This window comes from Bombus affinis, unplaced genomic scaffold, assembly GCF_024516045.1.
Source record: "Bombus affinis isolate iyBomAffi1 unplaced genomic scaffold, iyBomAffi1.2 ctg00000075.1, whole genome shotgun sequence".
Classification (NCBI taxonomy): domain Eukaryota; kingdom Metazoa; phylum Arthropoda; class Insecta; order Hymenoptera; family Apidae; genus Bombus; species Bombus affinis.
This window is the reverse complement of record NW_026108825.1, coordinates 176,003-201,100: the sequence shown is the minus strand read 5'-3', so window position 1 is coordinate 201,100 and position 25,098 is coordinate 176,003. Positions and strand designations below refer to the sequence as shown.

Here is a 25,098-nt window from a genome sequence, read left to right as displayed (position 1 = left end):
GTTGCGCGGCGTAACATCCTCAACGAGATTAAATATAAGAAAAAAAATCCAAGGCTTTGATACGGTTTGTTTCTTCTGAAACCAGGTAATTCCTGCCCTTTTATTGCCAGTGAAAACGAACACGCGACTCATATTCCGATATTATCTTCGATATGGTTGCTGTCGTGATAGGCTAAGGGAACGCGAGACTGTTATAGATGACTGTTAGATGCGTCAAATAAGGTAGGAAAGGTACATTTTGAAATTGGTAAATGATGAATATCACTGTAACTTATTGTCGTCTTGTGAACTCAACATACGACCTCGTTCATAAATATTATCAACGTGTACAAATTTCCTAGTAATTTTAATCAGCAACCGGAGTTTCAAATTCGTAAAGTTTACGCAAAGGATCGATTTGCTCGTAATACCAACGTGGTGTCACCGGACACTTGGTCTGCATTGGACAACACGTTAATGCTACAGGATGTGAAAGTGTTAAAATAAAGTTTCCGAGGCTTACTTAACTTTCTGTACGTGTCCTAGTACTCATGGACAGCGATGTATATTTTTTGAATATGTATATTATACGAAATTGAAATTGTTTATGTAAAATGTGTATCACAATGTTTCACACATACAGAAACCATCTCTTTTACTGCATATTAATTATTGAAAAAAAATGTATCGCGATATTGCACGATAGCTTTAACGTAGAATAAAATTGGCCTGGTTTCCATTTCTAATTTCCCAGTTATATTATGTTCTATTCGAAACAAGCTTACGTGCTTCTGAACTTTGACGTATAAATCAACAACGACAAATAATATTAAATTATCATTTAAATCTGCCAGAAAAGAAGAATCCAAAAGATGATGCGAAAAGGTTTTATTACAACCTTTCTTCCATCTCTGACAAAGGAAACGTGAATTATTAAAAGGTTTGTCATCCAATAAACTCTACGAGAAAGAAATCGAACAAACTAGTGGTTTGCACGCTGATCGTAACATTATCGTTCACCATATTATCGATGTCGATTAATTTAGCTCAAAATTATCGTCCAACATTTGCGAAGTTTATCGATCACAATGTAGAAAATCAAACAACACGATTGTATTATTCATTCTCGAGGAAAAAATTATCGTGTTCTTAAACAGTCACGATATTACGAAAGTTCGTGCCACCTCGTTCAAGGATTAGACTTAGGGAAAACGATTTTCTGCATGTTATGTGGAAATAATCGCAATTTAAAGTCTCTTTGCTCCAAAACGACGTTCAGCTAATCTCGTTTGGTTTACACGGCACCCATTTGATTTAATGAGAGTATAGCTCACGTAGGTACCCATAAAGGCGTAATCAAAATTCCATAAATATGAAACACGCGTATAAACGTTGTTATCCGAAAAAGCCGAATAAAATTCAATGCATGCATCGTCGTAATTTCTAACGCAGAACATCGAACGACGAAAGACGTTGCACCTATTTATAATTAAGTTCAACGTACGTTTAACTGGCCGATTCGCCAGATTCACGTTTGATTTGGATCGCGCGCAAAGTAATTTTCCGCTTCCGATCTCGAATGGAACGTGCACTAACATGTCAGACATGTATACAAATTGAGATAACAGAAACATGATAACTTGATTAAAATTGAAGAATCACTAAGAAATTATCGAAACGTTTAAGAATTGTTATTTCATTTAAAACGTTAGACGATGAAGTCTCTCGTCCATCTGATGTAACATAATTAATGTTCTTTTTATACTTCTATTTCTTGATCTCAATTTTCATCAATTCTGATATTTATATTATTATTGTATCACTTGTTATTCGATTCCATGTACACTGCAAATGATTTTACGATACAGACTGAGATTTTGAGTAGAGTTCTTAGCGTACGTCATCTATTAATTCACTTTCAATCCTTTCAACAGAGTTTAGATAAGAAAACAGCCAAAGAGAGATTAAAAGAAAATCGGAGATATAAAATGAGAATATAAAAATAGTACTTTGTCTTAATAATTATATTTACACCTAATCTTCCAAATTGCGAAGCAGCTACAAGAATATCGCCATTATCGCTAGACCGTCGGCAAATTTTTAAAATCCTCTAACAGAGAACTCTATACCGTTCTGTTTGTCCCGCATCTCGAACACTGTTCTCTCAACATAGAATTCTTCGTTTTGTTGTTTCTAAAATTGGCGACTCCGCTGCAGCAATTTTTTAAAACTACGATTTACTTTTAACGTCTCTCGGGTTGTTTACGTTGGAACCGCATAGATTCATTGCCAATGCTACTACATTTGTCTTCAAAATTGCAAACGACTATATTATAAATTGCTGGGAAATTCTGCAGCTATCGGAGCTCGATGTTTCTCCGGGGACATTCAGAAAATTTCCCTTATTCTATACATCCGATATTTAGTTGTGTTAAACGTATATGTGACCACGCCACTCGCTCACGCGCCAGCTACGCTTTTTCTGTAAATCGTTGCCCACGTTTATAAGAATACATTTAAAACGCTTGACATTCGTCTTCGTCTTTGTATCACGTATGACAAACGCCATATTCCAATTATACAGTGTGTCAGTTTTATCTGGAAATATTTCGAAAACTATAGATGAGACAAGAAAATTGATTTTCAGGCAAATGTTATACAATTTTGACGGGGTCATATTATGCCGATATTTATTTTATGCTGGAATAACTTTGAAAAGCCCTGTGAAAGTAACGCTTGTGTTTTTTAAATGGGAACTATATTCTTTTTTTTTCATATTTTCATAACTGACGTTGAAGCGCTTCTTATTTATATTTTTTGCATAAACCCATATCCGGACATTAATTCTTAAGAAGGATGCGAAGTTGTATTAAACATCTAGAAACGACTAGTCGTTTCAGGGATAGTATTTCGGTGCATACACACGTACTCGCATAAACAGCTCTTTTTAGAACCATCAATGATGTATAAAGTCTACCGGAGAAATGGATAACGCCAATAATGTCGATATATCAAGTTTGAGATTTAATATTTCGATAATATTTTATGCGGAAAGTACGTAGTAGTAGAAGCAGGTAATGTTCTGAAAATGTTTTGATGTTGTATGGTGGTTGCAGGAACGTGGAATAAGAAAATATTGGGCTTTTCAAGGACTCTTCGGGGTGAAATAAACATCACCATGATAAACCCCTCGAAATCGTGTAATATCTGTTTTATTGTTCTCGAGATACGCACGTGTTTCCGGGTAAAGTGGATAAAACCGTAAAACGTTGATAAATGTATGTTCGTGTTGATTATGCTTAAACCAAAGAGTATTGCCCGTATGAATAAACGAATGAAACAAGATAAATTTCGAAAATTTGCGAAGAGAATGGGGAAACGTATGTTTACTTCCAGAGTCAAAAAGCAATTGAGGTAATAGGCTGATCGACGGCGTACTGAATTATAAAGCTGTTTTTTATCAAAAGAGAATAAGAAACTTATCGTGTTCTTTCCTCATAGTTTTCAGTTGTGACACTTTTAGAATATACGTGCGACACTACGAACGCAAGGATGTAACAATAAAGGCAGCTCGCGATCGTATTTTTCTAAAATCGAATTAGAAGATTCGAGAAAATTCCTTTGATCTCGTTCGAATCGCGAATGCATCTCACCACCGGTTTCCTAAATAATGTAATTTCTGAAAGCTTTTCATAGACCAGTTCGATGTTAAATTAATCGAAAGTGCTTCTGAGAGAGAACGAGTCGGTTTCTTACGCGTTGTCTGAATGCATCACGGAATTCTTCGTCGGTGCTGGCAACCTTTGTGTTACGTAATTCGTTGTCCATCTTTGCAACCTTTGTGTTACATTTTCATCGATTCGACGCCGTAAATGTGGCGATCGGGTGCAGAATGCCGGAAAGAAACGGGAAATTGGTCGTAAAAGGTGCGCGATCCGATAACGCGAGCTGGGGACGCATAAAAATACGAGTTAATCTAACCTTAAGCATCCTAAGCAAGCCACGATCCAAATATTGATCGTCACGGAAGCAAGGAGGCCAAACACGATAATAAGTCATGGAGAATCATTCTCCCGTGGAACGTTCAATTATCAAAATAACCGGAATGTTAAAATATCGTTAGAGACGTTCTATCGATCGAGGTTCAACGATCAAGACGGTAGGAAAATGCCATGGACGAAACCTTTACGTAGGAATTTTCCATTTAACATAAAACAGATCTCTATCAAAAGAACAAATCTGTGTTTGTTTCTCTGCACAAAATTAGCGTAGTAATTCACAATGAAAATCGATCAAAATTCAACGAAAAGCATAAGTTCTAAAGGAAAGGCGAGTTTCCTTTAAGTAAAATTTTCAGATTGAAAAGCATATAAATTTTTCACCACAAGGATGCAAGTTAGAAAATTTCCTATTCAACGTGTCACAATTCTATTTCGAAAGAACAATCCTAATTTGTTATTGAATCTGTCAAACAGATAACACGGTAGACTCGTATAGAAATATTCTAATGAAAATCTTAATCGAAACAAGATTAAGACAAATATAATGAACAAAATTTAAAAACACGAATAAAAATATAAATTTCCATATATTAAGTTATACCGGATAAATGCAAATTACAAAATACCCCTACGTACTCTAACACGTAACAGTCCTCGACAAAATAATTCTGATTTGTTTCTCTCTAGGAAATTGCCACTTGTAATGTTAATTAATCAGAATTTCTCGACTAATAGCTTTGGTAGAAATCTCTACCTACGCTCTGCTATCCCCGAAACGGCGTTCTTTGAATTTATTAATTGTAGCGTTAATGTATGAGTTAGGATAAATGTTACATTGTAAATAGTTTAAAGGAATACAGCTTCTGTTTAGTTTTAAAATCAGCAGACAACAACGAGATGGTACAGTTCTTACGAGACACGTAGGCTTAGGTTAAGATATGTGCATGTGTGTACAGCTAGTGCCTGCGTGAGGGTAAGGGAGTGTTCGCCAGTGAATGTTTCTTTTTATCTAGCGATAAAATAATAATTCAATTTCCAGAAATAGTCATCCGCTCTATCATCCTTAGATAGTTCAGCTTCTGTCTAGTTATATTAGTTAGAAAATGCAAAGCAAACTGCAAATTCCTAACCTCTTGTGTCCGATTCAAAGTTCGTGTCGTTGAATTTTCACGTTGATATCGAACATAGATGTCGTGGTCCGCGCGGTAACTTCGTCGGAGCGATAACTATCCAACGCGTATTTGCATACAATTTGAATAAAACGAAGGAGACATCATTGAGTGTCGAACAAGAAGATTAGTGACGAGATCTGGCATGTCAGTTACTCGTTAAATTAGCGGCACAATTTCGTGCGCGTAATTAAAATTGATCGTTTAACCGACGAGGGGGGCGTGTAATGCAATGACGTGACTATAGACATCGCATTGTTAGATGCTGCGGTCTGGTCTCACGCGACGAAAAACTGTGGTTTAATCTAAATAGACTCTATGGAACAGATTGCCCGTAGCCAATAAAATCGATGAAAAGCACGCACCGTTCTTACAAAAACATCATTTACGCGATACATGCAAGTTTATCGATTAAAATGTACACTTTGTGCAACGTAACTGCGTCGGAACGTTAGGAGTTGATCGACTGTTTTACCGATCGAACGTGCAGCTTTTATTTTTGAATTGAGCGCCAGAAATTCCACACATACCTAGAAATATCAATAGAGCAGAGTATCGTTACACAAACTTTTCCTCACTTTTACTTTGATCTACGCTTGATTTCCACGTCCCGTCATTGATCACACAAGACGCGCGAAAGGACAAAAGGAGGCAAAGTGACAAACGGGGCGAAAATCCGGGAAGGAAGATTCAAATGTCTCGAGGAATTTACGTGTCGTAGAATAGTGACAATTTACTTACGATTGATGAACGTCGTTTCGAGGGTGGCCGTAGCGGATACTGAACGAAAACCAAGAAATCGGCGAGAAAGGTAGAAGACAACCGCGTCTGCTCGTCACCGTGATACTACTGGCGGTGGTTGCTCTACCCACACCAGAAAGTGCGACCCAGGAAGCAACCCCCACCGGCCGTCGACCGGTCGCGATATAGCAAGCTACCCCTGTGAATCGGTGATCCTTCGATTTCGATCAACCTGATCGAGTTTCACCATTGACGTCGTTTACCACGTTGATGTCGAGGTGGCCGTCACGCGGTAACCAAGCATAATTCATTCCATCGATCAGATCTCGATGGAAATTAATATATTCTACCGATAAGGAATCGCTGAATATAAGTTCGCATAGAAATGTTACAGCTACGGTGCATTAAATAGATTCTTGATTTATTGCGATGATATTCATGGAAAGTTAATATAATTGTAATGGCAGAAGGTGATGGGTGGATGCAAGCGACATTCAGTTACACGCATAACATGATATCGATGTGTAACATGTATACGTAGATGGTACTATCGTACTTTCGCGTTGAAAACTTTATAGTTCAATTCCATTGTACCTTAAGTCGTCCTTGGATTTCTGGCATACGCCCCTATAAACCCTAGAATATCTTAGGAATTTGCAGATCGTTTCCGAGTCAAGACATCGTGCAATTCGCCCCTCTCCTTTTCACGTTCTTTCTTTCTTTCTATCTCTTTCGTCGATAGAATTTTCTTCTCCAATACCTTCATTTATCGTTGCAATCTCTTTTAGCAATCTCTGCGCCTTTTGATCGATGATATCCGTTTGATTTTGTATCTTTACGTTGGTTTTTCTACTATTTCCTGGTATTGTAATTTCTTCTATTCGTAATCGTCAAAGTGTCTCTCTCATTTCTAAAATCCTCCTGATATTGTTACGCCCACTTAAACATTTATTTTTATTGTTAGATCGTCCTTTTTGTTACGCGTGTGCTGTTTTCTTTTTACTGCTAGAATTTTACTTTTTGAGATCGATGCTGTTTTTCACTGGTGGAGTTCTTTTTCTGGCCCAAATTGATATCTTCCGTGGGTGTTTAGGTTCTCGAAACAATTATTATAGATATTTATTAATCCATGTGCACGTAAATCGAGAAAGAGTATGAGAAATATTCATAACATCTATTGTTTTTACGGCAGAATTCACAATAAAGGAATGCATGCCATTATGGTTCACTAGATTGCTTGAACAGGATTAAAAGCTTTATGATTCTGTTTCATACAGATTGTATACAAACGGACTAAAACGTATCACGATACGGTTAAATATTGAAACAACTGCAGATTGTAGCGAATTAAAAAGTTGCTCGTCGATCTTTCAAGCGAAAAGATCCCCTATTGACTCTATTGCTGTACGATCGCCGATATTTTTCCAAATTAACGTGTGAGAAATGTTAGCCGAGTTATAATTCGCTTATGTGATATATGTATCGCACGTAGGGTGTGTAAAACGTAAAATTTTTTTAGTCAAACTATGAGAGCATAATCTACAAGTGAAAATAAGAAAAAGATATTACATAAAATTTAGCAGTAAACTATTTATGCAAATGCATATTTTTTATGGATATAAAATTGATTTAAAAAATGCACCCGAGGTAGAGAATTATTTTATTTATTAAATATAACAAATAACAACATTTCGTTAGTAAGACCTGACATGAACTTGTAAATAAAATACTCAAATACATTTTTTATGTTTTATATTCTGTGTATTTTTGCAGCTTGAAAATTCCCATAAATGTGTAAAAATAGTCGACCAACTCGTCATAAATCATAAATAAATAAATCAAATTTATTATATTGAAGATATCGCGAGAATATTATCAAATATCAACAACTAACTTATTAATTAGTTGTGTTAATTCTTCCTGCGTTGTTACTTTTATATATTCTGCAACAACAAATTTGTTCCCATGCGCATATTTTATATTTCAAACTGTGTTCAATAGTGGCTGATAACTTTGTAATAAAGCGTTTACTGTGAAATTCGCTACAACAGATTTCTCTTATTTTCGCTTGAAAATTCCCTTACCTTTTTAACGACAAAATAGAAAATACCTTGTATAAGAATTATTGAAGCTAAAAAGCGTGGTAATAGCTACGTTTCGTTGCATTATGATTCTTCTGAGAATACTCAAAACGCAAGGACTCTCGCAGTAGAATAAGGAGCCACGAACAGACTTACTTCATTCACGTGATCGTAGTTGTATTGAGGTGCACGTCAATGCCATCTGCACATATCGACTTAGCGGATTCCACTCCGTGTCCCATCGTAATTAAAACGGTTTAAGATAAAGAGTTGACATGCTTGAACGAGTCCTCGTCACCGGGAATTTATCCACTGTGCGAATATTCAAACGTCCATACGTACCATCGTAGTTGGCCTTAATTAAAATTTCTTAATCGCCTTCAACAGTGGTAAATGGAACTCATTTTGCGGTTACTTGAACCGCTATTTCAACCACATAATACGCAAATTGTTAAATACCGATGACACAATGAAGGATTAAGCAATAAAGAGGATGGAGAGAGAATAAGGAAGTCGTGAATAACTGAATAAATAATGATTTAAATCCTGTTCTACATTGTAGAGTGCATTGTGTAAAATATATTCCTTCTTGAACAAATTCACCAATAGTTCCGTAGATGTTATAACGACCGGGTAAAGAACCATAGTTTCGAAAATATCTAAGAGAAATGTTAGAATAAAAATTAAGAATTTCCCGCGTATTTATTTCCGTAATTTTGTCACAAATTTGAACTGATATCAGTAATTTCACAAAAATTACAAAAAACAAATTCACTGTTTCAAACTCTAAAGTTAGTGTGTTCCCTTGAACGACGTCAAATACAATTTTCGTATCTGGGAAAACCACTCGACTTGAATTACAGAACATGCTGTTACATAACACCAGGAGGCAAATAAAAATGTAATATTCGAAAAGACTTGTTGATGGAATATGAAATATCGTCCCGGTGGTTCGATATTGGAGTTTCGCGACTCGATTCGAACATGTGTTTGAATTTTGAATACATGAAAGTTGGCCGTCTTCTGAAATATGGATCAGTGAAGTGTACACCGTGTGGCCTCGAATGGAGGCGTTTTCTCGCCCCTCTCCCCATCCCTCTCTCTTTCTCTCTCTCTCTCTCTCTCTCTCTCTCTTTCTCTCCTCCCTGCCATTTCGTTCTCCGACCAAATATTTGGTGCAAACACTCGACTCTGATTTTATAATTCCGGTCGAGTGGGGCATAGCTCTTTCAAAGAAACTGCCTACCATTTCAAACTAGTGTCGTGCTTTTCCCACCTGGCCATATATGCATAGCTACACAGTGATCCGTGAAACGAATGAATTTACTGCGACGGAAAAAGCAACTGTTTGTTTCTCTTGCGGCACTAAACGAATCCACAGCGAAACAGGCGCCGCGAGGACCTTACGCCCTCGTTCGTTTGGCTAACCGATTATACGAGCAAACTTTTTTATCACGGTACAAACATAAGCCGATTATAGATCTGTCGGTTTAATCTGTTGTATGGCGAGATAGCAATTTTGTAAGTAAACTTAGCGAGGAGCAATTTTGAGGTATTATCGCTGTACGAATGAGTAACTTTAAAACTAGCACGCAAATCACGTCGAGCGAAAAATTTGCATGGTTAATTCGAAAGTTATTCGACAAATTACGGACAGCCAGCAAATGCTAAAGTGTGTCGTTTCGTAGATGTCAGTAACAAAAAGCTGGCAAAAATTTCGCTTGTTTTTCCTGGATCAAGCGTGTATCAGATGGCGTTCAAAGCTTACTTTTCATGGAAGGCATGTGGGATATTCAGATTCGTGTTTTATCGTTGGTATTTTACTCTTGCGGTAGAGAAAGGTGCGATTGTTCTTATCCAGGAGGGATAATGGAGCGCGCTGATTCTGGGTTTCATCGATCAGAATCTCCCGCATTGGGAATAATGTATGTAACGGCCACCAGATGGAGGCAGTGTTAGCTAACGGAAGCTATCTTCAACTCTCTCGTCGAATACTCAACTGAAAAGTTTGGCTTGCTTTTACGATGAAATTGCAGCATAGATGGCACTTATTTACGTGATATAACCAAAGGAAATGGATATTAAAAGAACGTCTACTTTTTCATGGTTCCAAAAGGAAATTTTTATTAAGCCATCGTAAAATACCATTTCTATGCATGTAAAGTATCACTTAATTAAATTCGAAAAAATATGTGGGATAAAATCACTTTGGAATATATCATGGTCTCCCGGTGTTCCTAAAGACACATAAATTGAAAAAAAATGGCGGACATTATATCCATTGGAATACTATAAAAAGACATAAAACGTATTGTCAATATTTCTCGAAGTTTTACCAGGGGATTCAATAACCATACCGTGAACCGTAGTAAAGGTCTTATTTATGAGTTTAATACCTATCGTTAATCCAGCCTAGCAATTGCTGCTAAATTAGAAAAAAAAAATATTAGGGATATACTTCTAAAAGAATGCCTGTGGAAGCGCCATGCAAAGAAATTTGACATTTTCAATTGGAATTCGATGAGAGGAAAATGTTACCGTAATAACACCTGTTCTTTCATGAGATTTGTTGTTTTGAAATGCATACTTTCGTCGAATTACGACTAGAACGGCGCAGACACAGAATTTCTTTTAGAATACCATTCCCGACTCTATGAGAGGACATCAGTTACCATATATCGGGAATAACGGTGATTGCGCGCAAAGTGCGACAATGTTGTGATATCGTAAATTTCTGGTCAGTTGAACTATCTATTACGAATTAACCAATGGCAATAAAAGAAACAAAATATCAAGAATTTCTCTAAAAAATCCGAAACTACATGAAGATTGCTAAAAACCAAATACCTCGAAAAATTCTGTGAGTGAATTGCATAATGTCTGTCCCATTTCGACCAGAATACTACGAATCGACGTTTGCGATTTAACGGATAGTGGTTGGCATAAGGTAACGGAATCGTTTGGTATTCCAACGACGCTCTGGTCAACTTAAATGCTCTTGATTGCATCGATTGTAGCGTGAAAATGGCATCATCGAACCCGATAGGTCGTATCGTGTACATACCATGTCACTTTGATTCCGAAATTGAGCGCGGAATTGTTTCCTTCGTAACTATGCATAACTCTTAACGCGCGGAGCAAATAGTATCATTTTAATTTGTATAGAGACATTGTAATGCAGTTACAAAGTCTCCTTGTATAATTAAACTTACCAGTAACATTATAAGTTATTATTGTTATAAGTTATTATATGCAAAAATGAGTATGTAAAGAAAACGCAATAAACAAAAGTATAATATAAAATATTCAGAATATAGTACTCGTTATAATGTTCAGTGAGCGAAATCTTTAATTAAACTGTAATTAAACTTGATGTCTTTAATTATATCAAAAATATAAATATGCATAAACATTCGTAGCTCATAATAGAATTAGCTTCAATTAACATAATTAAAAATATACCGAGATTTTGGTTTCTTTGATACACTTCCCAGTTTTACTTCGTTTCAATTAACTCCTATGTTTTTAGTTTCTCTTTTGTACACGCGACCTCTATGAAACACAACAAGGCGTCTTTTCATAGCGTTAGAGAAAAATGGCATAATACTATTATCGAGACATTTTAACTTCGATAATAACATAGGTTTCAATCATTGCACGCATCAGGATTGCTTTAATTCCTCTTCAATTATTTCCAACAGATAGGCTACGTACAAACTACTGTCGCGTCGAGTGCGATAAAACCACAGCCGTCATACCGAAAGTTATGGATTTGAACCAGCGGCGAAGTTCTACTAACTCGACATCGTGTAAATTAATCGCGGGAAACTTCGAGCGGCTGCACTGAAAAGTTACCATACAGAATTTAAAATAAACGTTGATTCATTTTTCCCTCGTTCCTTGTTAGCTTCCTTTATTCTTTTTCTTTTTTTTTTTTCCTTACTAGAGTACATACACTACCATTCACAAGTATCTGGACGCTTTTGGTTAACTAGAATTTTACAGAAATGTACGCAATAATAAATTAAAAATCGGAAACAGCACTAACTATGTTTCTTGTAGAATCAATAAATAATTATACATTTAAATGATCTCTTTAGATCCTCGATCCTTAACGTTTCATACAATTATACTTCCTCAAACATTTATTTCTATTGGAAAAACTTCAAACCTTTCATTTCATGGGCGTATAGTATAATGAATTGTACAGTGTAAACGAGATATCGATAATTAGAAATTTTTCAAATATTTAAAAAATTTAAACGGAGGGGAAAATTAAGCTTGGATATACCCAGTTTGCTCTTGAATTTAATTTATATTGCAAATTGGAAAATCTGAAGATACGTAATTACAAAATAGTAGCAGATATGCAATTAATAATTCCATTAATCATTATATATAATTATTAATAATTTATATTAATTATTCCATATTGGTTTCTAAATGTCAATGTAATTGTATCGTAATATTCTATTATACGCAGTTATGGCAATTATAAAGAATAAAAAGCTTGCAGGTTCATTTAAATAACTCTTTGATTAAAATACATTTTATACCTATATACTAGTCTATATACTTAGTCTATATACCTAGTCTATATACTTATAAAGTCTATATACTTTAGAACTGCTGAGCACATAAAATAAAGTATCAAATGTTTTCTTTTTTTATAAACACTGAAACACGTTCAGATATCTCATAATGTTAGTGGTATTTAGTATATTCGATTACTAGAAGCTTTCTTTGAGATAGACACGAAATCCATTAAGATTTTGCGTCGACGGGTCTTATTCCTCTTCCCTCGGGACATTCATCGACCAATGTATTTTCCTTTCATGCTGTATTTTCCTTTTGCGTTGGCACGGAGACCAGACTGTACCGTGTATACCTTTATAGCGATTTCAACGAAACGCCAAACCCGCTTAGGGTATCCCTATTTGCTTCCTACTTAACCAAACCAGACAGGATGGCATAACGATTGGTAGATAAGCGGCAAATCTGGACCACCCACTATCCTTTTGTAGCTGAAGCATGTGGGTTATGAAGATGACAGTGATTGCGGGGCGCCCATTTTATTCGTTTGGATGGAACAGGGTCAATCATAACTTGGTGACAGAAGGAAGGGTGGTAAAATTTCGGATAACCTGAAGAAGATGCTGTTCCAAAAATACCACAAAATTATCTCTCTCTCTCTCTACCTCTCCCTTTCTGTTTGCTTGTTTAGTAGAGACGATATAATTGGAAAAGAAAATGAATGGAACACAAAAAAGGAAAAATAGATAGCAAACAGGAAATGACGAAACACGAATCTGTGAACATACGTATCACTGTCAATTGATCTAGTTAATCCGACGACAAAAACATCAACGTTTTAAACCGAGATAAAAAGGATAAAATAAATATCTATCAAACGAGTTGAATATATAAAAACCACGAAGCTTCTGTTTATATTTCGTTTGGAATTGAAGGGTTGAAAGTTGAATTTAAATACACTGAAATTTATCAGGACTTTAACGAAACGATTGTGAACACGATACAAAGGACAAATCGCAAGTATCAGTGAGGAAAAGGAACCATCGAGCAAATCGAGAATTAATAGGATTAATTGTTACAACGGCGAGTCAATATCTCTGCTTACCTCGAAGCTTGTTGAACGAAGATCTTCTCCTTTCAATGGATCCTGTTCCTGGCTCTATAATTTTATTAAAAGTCCGTCTTTTTATCGTAATCGATCAAACGGACCTCCAGTAGCAGCTGTATACCGACAGGATCCATTTCTGCGTGGTAGATGATTCGACACTTGCAGAATTATATTCACGCTGGAAAATTGATCGACACTCCCGATAGACCGAAATTACATTGGTATATGCGGCGCAATTTTTACAGTAATTTAGAAGCGAAGCATATTAGAGTAATTCGTCGATTAATCGCGAGCAAAGGCTACGAAATTTCCAACGAAAGCATAAATTAACCAAATATATAAATTAACGCAATTTCCTATCTCACCATCGATCCACAATACGAGTCGTGTACGAACGAATTGCGATCGCGACCAACGAAACTCGAAGATTAAGAGATTAGCGGAATTTTATTTTTTCGTGTTACTCGTTTCGACGTGGCAGACTTGAAATCCTCGTTACATATTAATGAATCGTTCACGAACGTCCCAAGATCGCGACCAACGAAATTCGAAAACTAAAAAATTAGCAAAGTTTTATGTTTTTGGCACATTTGCCAATTATTTCTACGCGAGAAACTAAAAACCTTCGTCACATGTTAACGAATCTACGAACGTTTCGCGACTAACGAAACTCAGAGCCGGAATTTTGTTTCCTTCCTTCGTTTTGTCGTCGTCGTCGTCGTTCGGTCGTCAATCGTTTTGACAGGAGAAACTTGAAATCCTTGCCACGTGTTATTGAATCTACAAACGTTTTGCCATCCACAACTATCGAAACTCAAATATCAAAAAATTTGCGTATTTCTTTTTTCTTCGTGCAGTACGATTAGCAATTATTTCAGCACAAAATGCTTGAAATCTTCGTCGCGCGTTCGTACACAATTCACGGTATAACAGTGTACAACTGGCGATCGTAACTATCGAATCTTGCAGACTGAAGAATTAGCGTGCTTTTCTTTCTTCTGAACACGGTTACCAATCGTTTCGGCACGAGGAACTTGAAATTCTACAACTGTATGCGTCACGGTTCGATGTGTATCTGTTGGTTGTTGTCACTTACCATAGGAATTCTAATTGAATTCCAAGTGGATTCGCAAACGCAACAAGGAACGCGGCGCTGCGTAGTCGTAATCTGGTCGATTCTAGAAATTCCTGGCGTGGCTAATCCGCCGGAGTGACCATCGGTGACGATGCTGAAAGAAAAATACGGTGGAGGATGCAAAATAAATAACGCCTCTGTTTGGCTACTGTTGCGTCGTATTGATTTAATCCAGAACGACCAAATGCAACAGATGCATTGCTACGGGAAATCATTGCCACTTATGAACGCGAGCTCTCTTCAGCGATTCCAAATTGGCGCGGAATATTTATCCTCGCGCGGTTTATGTGTACTCCTAATTCATTGTATCATTTGCACGAATGTTGCATCCATGATAATGTAATTAAACCGATTGTATAATTAGATATTTCAGTTATGATTTATCCACAATTCAACGTGACTGTCTATCGTGAATTTCTAATTAACTCCGATTAAATTACATCATTCAGTATACAAGGAAATTCATCGTACGGAATCTGCTTACCGAATTTGTTGATTTGACAAAAATACAATTGGAATATTGGGTGTTTGATTGTAGTATATGGTAGAAAAAGGTCGAACAGAGAAATAGATTAACGTGAACATTCTTCCTAGATCGAATAGGTGTGTTTTTGATTACGATTTGAAAAAAAAACGGGTGGTTCGAGGAGGCGCGCCCTTCAGCCAATGTCAGGCGTCGAAAGAGGAGAAAGAGTAGACAAAACGATGCATCGTGTTTTGCGACTGCGTCGAGGGAGCGTGGATCCTCGACGAATCCCAGTTCCGCTTCAGTTTACGGCGCGCTGTCGATTTCGACGAATTGATATCTCGGAGTGAATCCATCGGTGGATTTTCTCCTTGTAACAATAAATGATTACGACCTACTCTAAACACCCTATTTGAAAAAGTTACCTGTAGTAATAATTACCTGTAATAATAATAAAAAGTATTAGACGTACGATAGCAATCACGATAATAGATAGAAACGTTAGAAAAGTAATACGTAGATTAACAAGCTTTGACATTTCATATTTTATGTTTCGGCTAAGTGATTTCCTTCTAATCTCCACCATTTTATCACAGTGGTAAATAAAGAAACAAATTCGAATTTTTTCATGGAAATCTGAATTTCTTTACGGCCGGCTGATTTTCATTTTAATTTCTTATATTCTGGTTCCATAGATTCTTGTTTGAATGCCAAAGAAGAGTATCTCGTCGACTTGAAGGTCTAAGGAACGTGAAACGACGAAGCACCGGGTTGCGACAACGTAACGAGTGAATAGCACATAAGTGTGCATTGTAGGATTGCCAGAACTGAACGCGTGTGAAACGCGGCGAATTTAAGCGGAGCGGATCTACGAAGGCCAAAGTCCTACAGTGGTGGAAAGAGGAAGGCAGAGTAAAAGGTATTATTTACGAAATCTCTGACGAATCGAGTTACCGATAAACAGGACACATCGAGTTAAGTCCGTTCGACTTTATTTTACAAGATGACCAAACACGAAAGCGTTCGTAAAATTCTAATATCATTAGAAATAATTGCAAGCACATTTTCAGCTTACAGAGGAGTTACTTTAATAATTTTTAACGGAAAATCGGTCCGAAATAAAAACTACGAGATAATTCTCGACGATAGATTTTTAGATAGACTTTTAGATTTGACGATAATTAATATATAGAATAAAAAGTAGTGCGGAATATTGAAAATAATTTGATAATCGAAGGATACAAAAGGATCTGACAATTAAATATTTCGTTTATGACGAATCATCGAACTTGTGAAAAATTTAAAGATACAAAAATGCAGACAAATATTGAAAAATATGTGATATAACCAAAGTAGAGTATTCTTTCCAATATTTATGATAATTTTGAGATTAAGATGATTTATGGTGTTCTGAAGATGAAACAAATCTCCGTTTACATTTAATTGTTGTATACGTATCTTTAAGAAATATGTGTTTGTGGATCAACTTGACCGAGAAATCTGCCAATTATGAGTTCACAAGAAGTGTGATTTTTCATGAACCATACGAAAAAGATTTTGTCGTGCGGGGTAAAAAAATAGAGCGCAACACATATGTACGCAAATACGTGCAGCAGAAGAAGTGGCGAATAATTCATAGGCAAACATTTTTTGCTCGGCCAGAGTGTTCTAACACGCGAATATATAGCCAGACTTGCAAGTGGTTTTCTAATTTTAAACATTAATGCCTTGGGTCCGACAATGTGTGATCACGATGCTGTTAACGTCGTTTTAAATTAACAACGTGGTCATTTGCAACGTGCATCCATTTTCACGAGTAATTCGTATTGAATTATCGTCGAACCACTGTCTTTTCTTTGCATCGCGCTTTAGAGACAATATTCTTCTGTAAATTATCCATTAACGAGTTTCCTCAATATAGTATGTGTGTTGCGCGAAACATGTTAAAACTTGATTAACCCTATATCAAAAGAAAGACTGGCGATTATATTGGGAAAATTTGACAGAAATCTGAAAATGTTTACGAGCAAGGGATTACGAGCTTCATAAAAGGCACCGACGTATTTGAACAGTCGTTTTTCGTTATATTAGACATCATCCTTTGTTTCTTCAAACAGAAAATTCATATGCATGAAACTACCCCTCAAAACGATTGCGAGTAGATTTCATACTCATTTAAAATTTTGCAAATATTACAGTCTCATTACAATGCTAATAAAGTTTCGAAATGTTTTATACGACACACGTACAAGTGGTTTGATAATTCTCCGAACACTTTCATGGACCATCGCATTTTACCCGATACTACGTATAGTGTGCAAAGAAATACAGCGAATAATATTGCAATGTACGCGAATAATTTGATAGAAATTATATTCTGACTAGGTCCGATATTTCATGGCATTTAAAATACGGTCGAAAAAATTCGTGTAAATGTGGACCGTCGAGTTGATGGTCATATAAATTGTATTTCACGAATTGTAGTTCGTGCACGAAGAGCGAAATTAAACTCAGCTGCTTATACGTGACAAAATTAATACGGATGGAAGGGAATTTTGATTAAAACTAAGGAAAAAATTCGACTGGAATAAGCTCGAATAAAGCCTTTGATTTATCAACCTATGATCATCGAAGCGAAGAAGCGTTTGCAACAAAAATGGAAAAACGAATATGTATAGAGAAACTAGCACATGTATGGAAAGTAGAGCGAGGGAAGAAGTTTCTAGTTATTTTGTTCGATAAGAGTTTCGGCGAATCGGCGTGGCTTGCCGCTTGCGGCAAATTTCCAGTTTATTAGATGAACATGCAGAAATCTGCATGATAAGAAAACTCTGTTAATTTTAATTCGCCTGGCGTAAGAAAACTACGGGAATAAAAAAACATTTTCTACTTCTTCGCAACTAATTTTTCAATTTATCTGAATCGGCAGCCACTCGCTTATTTATGAAAGGAATAATTCCATAACGCGAATTTTAATCACTTTGAATTGTTCTAAAATTAAATTCGTAACAAAGTTCTCTATTTATATTTAAGTTTATCGAGAGAGCTAGTTGTTCCATCTAAAGAACTGTGTTAATATTAAATACCAAAGTGGTTTCCAGAGGTAGGAGAAAATCAAAGGTAAAGGGAAATCAAGCAGGAAGATTGTATCAAGAAGTAATGTATTCCGTGACCGTCAGTTAAGCGTACAGTGGTTGCTTCTCGTGTCAACTAAGTTTGACATAGTACCTCAAGTTTCTTGGAAATGGTGTTGCTAACACTTACCGTTTCTCATTTGCATCAAACTAGGTAAAGGTGGGCCTTGGTAAACTGCTGAATAAATTTATTTTAGATTAGCAAAATAAAAAGTGGCGAGTCATTACTGTCTCTCTCTTTCTCTCTCTCTCTCTCTCCCTCTTTTATTTTGAGTTTAGAAATGTTTAATAAATACTTACAGTCGATGGATTTGTTTGCTTTGAATCTCTTACGTAGATTGCCAAAAGAACAGTTAAATTTGATTGGAAACTAATAATACCACATCAAACACGACTATTTATTCACATGGCACACGTCATACTAATTATTCGAGAAATTCTATTATAATAATTGTCTCCTCTAAATTGTTTTTTACGATGTTACTTGAACAACGTGCACGTGTTACTTCGACAATCTGGACTTTTACGACATTTCCAAATTTTTCAATGCCAGTTGTGGTTAACAGCTGGACGTTTTATTGCTAAGATTTTCCGCTGAGATTGCGTCGTGCAAGGTCCTTTAATACGCACAAGAAATACGAAAAGCGGCAGTAAATCGAGACTCACGGGAATCCATAAAAAGGATTCACAGAAACCTTACGATACCCTTGACGTTTCCAAATTTCGTAAGTTTACCGCGATCTTCGCGATTAAAAACGTATGTAGCTCCTTCTATTTATTGTACGAAGGGTAAGCTTGCTCCTCCTTTCTGTGTAGAAGAAACTGGAAAAAAAGAGAGTATCAGTCCCTCTTTGGACTTTGTCCCTTTAAATAAGATGCAAATAAACCCGAAATAAATTATTCCAGAGCTCTCTTCTACAGTTGGATCTTATTATTAAAATTTTGTAAGTCACGCGAGACACAAATTGTTGCTGTTAAATTCTCATGACGAATAGTAAAGAGCTTGTTAAGAAAAAAAAGGGCGGAGCCTCTTGTAGCTCTGGAATATTTAATTCTGTTCTTTTGTTTATCTTTAACAAATGTACGTGATTTATCCAGGATTTTAAAATGATTGGTAAATACTTTCTTACTATTCCTGGTATTCGGCTTCGAGCTGTTCGTTGGACGTTGAGTGAAATCACTCGAAGTCACGAAAGTCACTCGATTATCGAGTACCCTCAGCATCTAGCGAAAAGAGTAGAACGGTGAATACGCTGTAGACCTTGTCAAATAAACAGGGGCTTACGAAAGTATTGTATCTGAATACGTCTCATAAAAAAAATTTTATAAACATGTTGCGTGTATTATAAATTATTTTATCTGTTAAATTGCACATTTTCCTTAGCAGATTTAATTTTATAAAGTTACATACCGCTTGTCTCGCACCATTTTAATTTTCTTACCCTTATATCCACGTTCCAATTGATTATTCGATGCAGAGATAAACCTAGCGTCACGATTAATTAAAAGAATCATATTAAATCCATTCAGCCATTGTATCATGTCCATATTATCATAATCATCGTACTATATTTCTACTATATTTCTGTGATATCTGTTGAAATATTATCTTCCACTTTATCCTATATATTATCTTCATTTAATATCTACCCAAGTATAAATATACGCTGATTCATTAATATTACAGCAAAGCACGGCTTCCTTGATGACGATCAAATATCAGCACACGTTCCTTGAAACATAATAACTTTATTAAAATCCAGCCAAGCGACTTCATCTTTTTGGGGAAGTTAGAAAGATTAGATTACTGGATGACGTGTAAAGATAATTTGAAGAAATAGCAATACGGTTGGAATTTCGAAATAGGAAGTAAAGGTCACTTTTTACGTCTTTTTTATCTGGGCCTGTAGTAAAATTTAAACAACACATATTATATCAGTTAGACTAGACTACGGATTTTTATATAAATTCATATTTTCGAGAATGCAATTAAGAGAGAAGAACCTCGGTAGAAAATTGTTTTACCTAACAAGTATTAGAGAAATCATAGTACTTTGAATATTTTAACTATTTTTTATATTATTATATATATAACGTTCAATAATTGGATAGTTCCGGGATCGATTCTGAAGTCTGAAAATCGAGTTTTTTTTATTATGAAATAATTAAAAATACAAAAATAAACAACAATTAATATGCGTCTATAACAATAAATAACGATAATTATCAACACGGGAAATAACAAGTCTTTGGTAGAATGTATACCTGAAAATCGAGAATCGATTTTCAACGTCCTCAGCTACCGATATTTCTTCTTCAATCTTTAAATCTTAAATCTTCAGTCTTTAAAATCTTAAATAACTATTCTGTAACCTTGCCTGTCTCTAATGTAACTCTCTGTCCGTCCGTTTGGGAAAAACGTGCTTCTTCAAATGGTCGTCCGTAAAACAAAGGAAGATCGTTCTATCCGTGAAACACAGCCTGTCGTGCTACCCCTAAAACAGAAAGAATCTCTATCCTACATGAACTCTAGGGAGTTTACATCTCCCCTCCTCGTGTTGATAATTACATCGTTAATTATCTTCTCTATAAGGGATCAGCTTACTTGAGTGGAAGAAATTCCCATCAGATCTCCGATTACCGTTATCCACTTCATATATGAAGTTTGAAATCCTTCTTAGAATTTTGAGAGGTCCTTTCCTAATTTCTTCCAGCTTATTTCTATTCATTTTGTTTCCGTTGTGGGTGAAGCCTATATCACCAATTTTAAATTCGTGTTCTCTTCTTTTTTTATCGTATTTTTGTTTGTTGAGTTCGAAATTTCTTGTTGAGTTTTTGAATGCTTCTCCTCTGTCTCTTTTTAGGTTTATCTTATTCTCCATTATTCCCTTAGGGACGATTTCAATCATTTTTCCATACAGTAAATGATTTGGGGCAAATCCCGTTACACTGTGTCTGGTGTTATTGTACTCTTCTACGCTTTCTTCTGCAATTTTTGTCCAGTTTCTCTTTTTTTTCGAATTGATCTTACATCTGATGCTGTTTACTAATGTCTGACTTACCCTCTCGTTTAGTCCATTGGAGGATGGACAGTCTGTCGAGGTGAAAATTAATTTAATGTTCTTCTTTCTCGCATACTCGAATTTCTTTGGATGTCATTACTGGGTATCGATCTGCACGGATAATTTTTATGGAATCAGTTTCTCCAATCTTCATATTGTCCCAAAATTCCCATTAGGTTATTTGTTGACTGTATACTTTCTCTTTCGATTTTATCTTGGATTTCGATAGGTAATCCAATGACAATCAGGTGCACCCTCACATCTTCAGGCATTCTTCTTTTTACTTCTTTTACTTCCAATATTAGTCGTTCTTTCTCTATTGTATATTCTATGAACGAACCTGAAAGGTATATAAAATTGTAAGCATATCGTATTACCGACCAACCTTTACTCTTAACCTTTGAGTGCTGAATACTCGCGGCCTATGCCGTCCGTACTTACAGCGCGTATCTAGCGCTGACGATCGCTATGGACGAAATAATTTTTCGGTAGATTGAACTCTGTTGATTGACTATTCAAAGCACAAATCGTTATAAGTTATAGCAATTCTTTTGCGCGATATTAAATGATTGAAGAAATTTTTTAATTATTTTTAATTATTTCTTATAAACATTGAAATTTACAATTAACTAGAATTTGGGTAACAAACTAGAAAACTAAATTTAGTAAATAGAACACAAGTTAATAATTTAATTGTATGTGAAAATCTCAGTGCTTGAGAAAACTAACAAAACCATATGTAGAGTTTTCTTACAAGTGGTGATCACTTCAACAATAAGGAGACACTATTGGCATTTGTTTAATGCCGTAAGGAATGCATTTATATTTATTTCACACAAATGTAGTAGTATTACTTCTACGTAGGTGTTTGGAACAATTGAGAAACCCATACATGTGTCGTTAGTCCATGCCAGTCACTTACAGAAAACGAGTATATATATCCTTAGTCCTTACTGATAGCTTTCACCAGACACCTATATGGGCCCACAGCACTCAAAGGATTAAAAGTTTTGAGAAATGCTTCCTCCAATCTTCCCAGTTGTGTCCTTCAGCTTTCAGCAGATTCCTTTGGTACTGCTTTCTTTCTGCTGTTTTTCCTAGATACTTTCTTAAACCTTTGACTTTTTCCTCATTACCTTTTATTTTGTATCTTTTGCATTCCTCTTCATGCTCCGATATCCAGTCTGTGGCTTTTCGAGTTCCTTCAAATTGTTCTATATTGAAGTTTATTTCCTCTATTTCCCTCTTATCTCATTTTCGGAGAGTCTCTAGAAGTTTTACCATGTCAATTTCCGTCTTTGTTTTTCTTGTGCGAGTTATTTCTGCTTCCTCTAAGACAATGTCTCGGAATGCGAAGCTTGAATCCGTATTGATATACAATGTTGCTGTCTCGTCATCTATTGTGAGTTTAATATTTCTACATTGGCCTACCTTGGTTAGACTGTTTGCGACCTTCTTCACTATTGGTAAACTGAATAATTGTTGATGGTACTTTTCTTCTTGATATTCCGGGGGGAAAATACAGCATATTTCGTCTTCTGGTCTTCTGATAGATTCTATATCTTCTCTATCTTCTACTGTTTTGCGTTCTCGTTCATGACGACGCGTAGGTTAACTTTCAGCAACATGGCGTAGGGAAAGTCGATTTATAAGGTTCAATAATTGGATAATTCAGGGATCGATTCTGAAGTCCGAAAATCGAGTTTTTTTATTATGAAGTAATTAAAAATACAAAAATAAACAATTAATATGCGTCTATAACAATAAATAACGATAATTATCTACACGGGAAATAACAAGTCTTTGATACAATGTTTACCTGAAAATCGAGAATCGATTTTCAACGTCCTTAGCTACCAATATTTCTCCTTCAGTCTTTAAAATCTTAAATAACTATTCTGTAACCTTATCTGTCTCTAATGTAACTCTCTGTCCGTTCGTTTGGGAAGAACGTGTTTCTTTAAATGGCCGTCCGTAAAACAAAGGAAGATCGTTCTGTCCATGAAACACAGCCTGTCGTGCTACCCGTAAAACGAAAAGAATCCCTATCCTACATGAACTCTAGGGAGTTTACATATATATGTATGTATATTTTGCGCAATTTTGCATTTTTAAATTTCCTCTAAATGCGCGAAAGTTCATAGTTCATGTACGTAGGACGATGACGTTGTTCAGTTACAGATATGTTGAACATTTTATCGAAATTGGTTGATCAATGGAATCAAGTAACAGACATCGAAAGATCTTTGCTATTTTCTTCTTCTTTCGACTAATTGCAATTTCTTCGAAATCTTTTTACACTTGGTCTATTAAATTAATCCTTCCAAATTGTCAAAAAAGAAGAAAAATAATCATGTCATGTTACAGTGCTAATGAAATGAAATTTCAAAATGTTTCATGTAGCGCGTACAATATGGACATACAAGTTTCCTATTGAAAATGTCAAAATACTTATGAAAACTTTATATCACGTACGCTGTCCCGCTTATCGTGGCCAATTTAATTAATACGAAGCAAAGGATCGTAAGATCATCTTGAATCAGAAGACACACGGAAATTGGCAAGCGTAGACGGAAATTCGGGACGATAAGTCGAGACGAGAGCAAGGAAATTGAAGTAGAGCTGAGGCAGATACCAGTTGTGTGGAATAGAAAGGATTCCAAAATGGTAGATAATGATACGAGGAAAGCCGGGTTACTCAATTATCCCGATTAATCGACTGTAATGTCTTCGAGGATGTCGCTAATTAATTATCAAAGTCCACGAAAGCTTAACTCGACGAGGATAAACAAATGTTTCATATGGTCGACCAGAGATAATTAATTTTCCTTAATCGCGTTCGTCGAGCCAGCAGAAATTGGTTGGTTGAGTCTAGCGGAAGACAACTTGGATCTCTTCGTCGCGCCGCAGGAAAATCTGTGATCTTCTCTCCACGTTTTTCTTTTTGTCCCTTTTATGTTCGATGGCGGATCAATATTTCCCAAGTGGCGGATTACAGGCCAGGCGTACCAGGAACTGCTAGACGAAGGTACGAGCTGCTTGGAAGCTGCATTAGCTTGGTAGCTTGTGGAATAATCCGCTTGAAAAGGACCTATTCCGCGTGGAAACTCCGGACGCACAAAACGCTGAGGAAACGGCAACCCCCTTATGAATTATTCCATCCCTTTTCTTGTATTTGAGAATTAAAGCACCAGTTCGTAGCCTGGTAGCTCTTGACCATAAGTTGAGTTCTATCGAATGTTCCATATTCTTCGACCGACTACAATTTCGGACAGAAATAAACGAACAGATAGTGGAAATAGGTATCGCTGAAACATCGTTGAATTAGGCCGCAATGGTTAGCTGGAGTTTTTGAAATTGTTGAGATTTTAGTGCCGAAGCACTTTTTGATCGACGCTTATTTTACATAATTTCATCAGTTTTGTCTATTTTTTGTTTTGTGGGATTAATTGATCTAATAAATAAGCGACTGGAAAATACGGCTTGTTTACACAAAAGAGTAGACGTGTAATTACAATAATTGGGTAAATAATCTATTGCACTGCAAGGATATATAATAAATAAAATTTAACACATTGTTGACCGGAAATTTTACTGAGAATTTATCTCATGTCATCGGTTATTATTTCGTAATTGGATGTGAAAGTAAAACAATATAAATAAACTTTAATAAATTTTATATATTTTTA

At 35.9% G+C, this 25,098-nt stretch overlaps 1 protein-coding gene and 3 long non-coding RNA genes across 15 annotated transcripts in view; 1 reads left to right on the top strand and 3 right to left on the bottom strand.

The window, feature by feature from the left end:
• Positions 1-25,098, top strand: part of LOC126927122 (immediate early response 3-interacting protein 1-like) — a 130,958-nt gene that overhangs the window by 34,597 nt on the left and 71,263 nt on the right. The window lies entirely within an intron of this gene.
• LOC126927129 (uncharacterized) overlaps positions 1-25,098 on the bottom strand; it is a 46,249-nt gene that overhangs the window by 771 nt on the left and 20,380 nt on the right. The window lies entirely within an intron of this gene.
• LOC126927139 (uncharacterized) lies at positions 1,693-8,146 on the bottom strand. The gene is made up of 3 exons (XR_007715208.1): positions 8,001-8,146; positions 5,891-7,932; positions 1,693-1,712 (listed from the first exon to the last, which is right to left on the bottom strand). It is a non-coding gene; the product is annotated as an uncharacterized LOC126927139 (long non-coding RNA).
• LOC126927123 (uncharacterized) lies at positions 18,358-23,213 on the bottom strand. 12 transcript variants are annotated; one of them, XR_007715173.1, is made up of 7 exons: positions 22,546-23,212; positions 21,410-21,749; positions 20,917-21,333; positions 20,613-20,842; positions 19,790-20,079; positions 19,470-19,571; positions 18,358-19,169 (listed from the first exon to the last, which is right to left on the bottom strand). It is a non-coding gene; the product is annotated as an uncharacterized LOC126927123 (long non-coding RNA). The 12 variants fall into 12 exon arrangements; XR_007715172.1 differs by having other exon boundaries at positions 19,478-19,571; positions 22,546-23,211; XR_007715176.1 differs by having other exon boundaries at positions 18,358-18,525; positions 18,648-20,079.